Here is a 3,754-nt window from a genome sequence, read left to right on the forward strand (position 1 = left end):
AATTAAAACAATATGTATGTTTAATGGTAAGCCTTCTGGCTGTATTTTGTCCATGTTGTTGAGTAATATTGTGCACTGATCTTTTGGGATATGGCTATATAGCGCAGGAGACAGCCGGAGTGAATCGATTAATGAACCACCTTTTCGGACTGGTACTTCAGCCAGATGCGGTCATATAGCAAAAAACTGAGACGGAAATGTTCTCAATTTTGGAGTGAAAATAAATGCTTATACAATGTATGTTTGCAATGGTATATGTTGTTACTGCAAATGAGAACCCATTCTATTGGCAATCCTCATTTGAAGTTGGGCAATTTAACATGTGTTTCAATGGCAGATGCCATCTGTGTAGTGAGACCTTACGTCATATGAATATCTAGTAATGGCGGACTGGAATTAAAGTTGCGTGTGCAGTTTACAAAAACACGTTGTACTAAGCTTGAGAGATTATTACCTTCGTGTATTTCTTAGGAATAAAAATAATGTATTATGCTCGCCAGAGGCTTGTATAATACAATTTTTATTCCTAATATATGATATTGACGATACCGAACAATACTCTGGTAATACCCCCCCTCTCTCTCTCTCTCTCTCTCTCTCTCTCTCTCTCTCTCTCTCTCTCTCTCTCTCTCTCTCTCTATATATATATATATATATATATATCTCTCTCTCTCTCTCGCGCGCGCGCGCGAAACGGCTTATGTTCAGTATATTGATAATTATTATAAATATTATTAGATTTCTGTTCATACCGTATGAACCACAGATAATGTGGTAATTCTTGCTGCAGGATTTGGTCAGTATGGACATGTAGCTGTTCCACCCACTGAAGATAGACACGCACTGCTCTGTTGATAAATTGTCCGGCTCTGTCACAGATGAAGTCTTGTACCAATTTGATCGTGACGTCACCGTGCCGTCTCGCCAACGAAAGGTGTTGTCCGAAGACTGGTATTTCAGTCCGATCCATATAGGATTGGTAATACTGCAGAAACATAATAACAATAATAACAACAACAACAACAACAACAACAACAATAACAATAATAATAATAATAATAATAATAATAATAATAATAATAATAGCAATGATGATGATGATGATGAATGATTATCATCACATCTTTTCTAAAATATGAGACTATTGTGTGGAATAAAAAAAAATGTTTTGTTAACAACCGTTGTGAGCTGTTTCTACCTAACAGAGCCTTTTAAAACACTGTGCAAAGTTTACCGCCGTTGTGAGCTGTTTCTACCTAACAGAGCCTTTTAAAACACTGTGCAAAGTTTACCGCCGTTGTAAGCTGTTTCTACCTAACAGAGCCTTTTAAAACACTGTGCAAAGTTTACCGCCGTTGTGAGCTGTTTCTACCTAACAGACCCTTTTAAAACACTGTGCAAAGTTTACCGCCGTTGTGAGCTGTTTCTACCTAACAGACCCTTTTAAAACACTGTGCAAAGTTTACCGCCGTTGTGAGCTGTTTCTACCTAACAGACCCTTTTAAAACACTGTGCAAAGTTTACCGCCGTTGTGAGCTGTTTCTACCTAACAGACCCTTTTAAAACACTGTGCAAAGTTTACCGCCGTTGTGAGCTGTTTCTACCTAACAGACCCTTTTAAAACACTGTGCAAAGTTTACCGCCGTTGTGAGCTGTTTCTACCTAACAGACCCTTTTAAAACACTGTGCAAAGTTTACCGCCGTTGTGAGCTGTTTCTACCTAACAGACCCTTTTAAAACACTGTGCAAAGTTTACCGCTGTTTCTACCTAACAGACCCTTTTAAAACACTGTGCAAAGTTTACCGCCGTTGTGAGCTGTTTCTACCTAACAGACCCTTTTAAAACACTGTGCAAAGTTTTTTAGCTGTTTCTACCTAACAGACCCTTTTAAAACACTGCAAAGTTTACCGCCGTTGTGAGCTGTTTTTCTACCTAACAGACCTTTTAAAACACTGTGCAAAGTTTAGAGCTGTTTCTACCTTTTAAAACACTGTGCAAAGTTTACCGCCGTTGTGAGCTGTTTCTACCTAACAGACCCTTTTAAAACACTGTGCAAAGTTTACCGCCGTTGTGAGCTGTTTCTACCTAACAGACCCTTTTAAAACACTGTGCAAAGTTTACCGCCGTTGTGAGCTGTTTCTACCTAACAGACCCTTTTAAAACACTGTGCAAAGTTTACCGCCGTTGTGAGCTGTTTTACCTACCTAACAGACCGCCCCTGTTTTACCTAAAACACTGTGCAAAGTTTACCGCCGTTGTGAGCTGTTTCTACCTAACAGACCCTTTTAAAACACTGTGCAAAGTTTACCGCCGTTGTGAGCTGTTTCTACCTAACAGACCCTTTTAAAACACTGTGCAAAGTTTACCGCCGTTGTGAGCTGTTTCTACCTAACAGACCCTTTTAAAACACTGTGCAAAGTTTACCGCCGTTGTGAGCTGTTTCTACCTAACAGACCCTTTTAAAACACTGTGCAAAGTTTACCGCCGTTGTAAGCTGTTTCTACCTAACAGACCCTTTTTAAAACGTTGTAAGCTGTTTCTACCTAACAGACCTTTTTTAAAACACTGTCCAAAATTTACCGCCGTTGTCAGCTGTTTCTACCTAACAGAGCCTTTTAAAACACTGTGCAAAGTTTACCGCCGTTGTGAGCTGTTTCTACCTAACAGACCCTTTTAAAACACTGTGCAAAGTTTACCGCCGTTGTGAGCTGTTTACCTAACAGAGCCTTTTAAAACACTGTGCAAAGTTTACCGCCGTTGTGAGCTGTTTCTACCTAACAGACCCTTTTAAAACACTGTGCAAAGTTTACCGCCGTTGTGAGCTGTTTCTACCTAACAGACCCTTTTAAAACACTGTGCAAAGTTTACCGCCGTTGTGAGCTGTTTCTACCTAACAGACCCTTTTAAAACACTGTGCAAAGTTTACCGCCGTTGTGAGCTGTTTCTACCTAACAGACCCTTTTAAAACACTGTGCAAAGTTTACCGCCGTTGTGAGCTGTTTCTACCTAACAGACCCTTTTAAAACACTGTGCAAAGTTTACCGCCGTTGTGAGCTGTTTCTACCTAACAGACCCTTTTAAAACACTGTGCAAAGTTTACCGCCGTTGTGAGCTGTTTCTACCTAACAGACCCTTTTAAAACACTGTGCAAAGTTTACCGCCGTTGTGAGCTGTTTCTACCTAACAGACCCTTTTAAAACACTGTGCAAAGTTTACCGCCGTTGTGAGCTGTTTCTACCTAACAGACCCTTTTAAAACACTGTGCAAAGTTTACCGCCGTTGTGAGCTGTTTCTACCTAACAGACCCTTTTAAAACACTGTGCAAAGTTTACCGCCGTTGTGAGCTGTTTCTACCTAACAGACCCTTTTAAAACACTGTGCAAAGTTTACCGCCGTTGTGAGCTGTTTCTACCTGTTTCTACCTAACAGAGCCTTTTAAAACACTGTGCAAAGTTTACCGCCGTTGTGAGCTGTTTCTACCTAACAGACCCTTTTAAAACACTGTGCAAAGTTTACCGCCGTTGTGAGCTGTTTCTACCTAACAGACCCTTTTAAAACACTGTGCAAAGTTTACCGCCGTTGTGAGCTGTTTCTACCTAACAGACCCTTTTAAAACACTGTGCAAAGTTTACCGCCGTTGTGAGCTGTTTCTACCTAACAGACCCTTTTAAAACACTGTGCAAAGTTTACCGCCGTTGTGAGCTGTTTCTACCTAACAGACCCTTTTAAAACACTGTGCAAAGTTTACCGCCG

At 40.5% G+C, this 3,754-nt stretch overlaps 1 long non-coding RNA gene across 1 annotated transcript; it reads right to left on the reverse strand.

Annotated features, from left to right (window-relative positions):
• Positions 1-2,235: 2,235 nt before the first annotated feature.
• On the reverse strand, positions 2,236-3,748 carry LOC121366744. The gene is made up of 3 exons (XR_005957215.1): positions 3,424-3,748; positions 2,718-3,355; positions 2,236-2,505 (listed from the first exon to the last, which is right to left on the reverse strand). It is a non-coding gene; the product is annotated as an uncharacterized LOC121366744 (long non-coding RNA).
• Between the last annotated feature and the right edge of the window lie 6 nt (positions 3,749-3,754).

Source organism: Gigantopelta aegis, unplaced genomic scaffold (assembly GCF_016097555.1).
Source record: "Gigantopelta aegis isolate Gae_Host unplaced genomic scaffold, Gae_host_genome ctg6951_pilon_pilon, whole genome shotgun sequence".
In the NCBI taxonomy this organism is placed as follows: domain Eukaryota; kingdom Metazoa; phylum Mollusca; class Gastropoda; order Neomphalida; family Peltospiridae; genus Gigantopelta; species Gigantopelta aegis.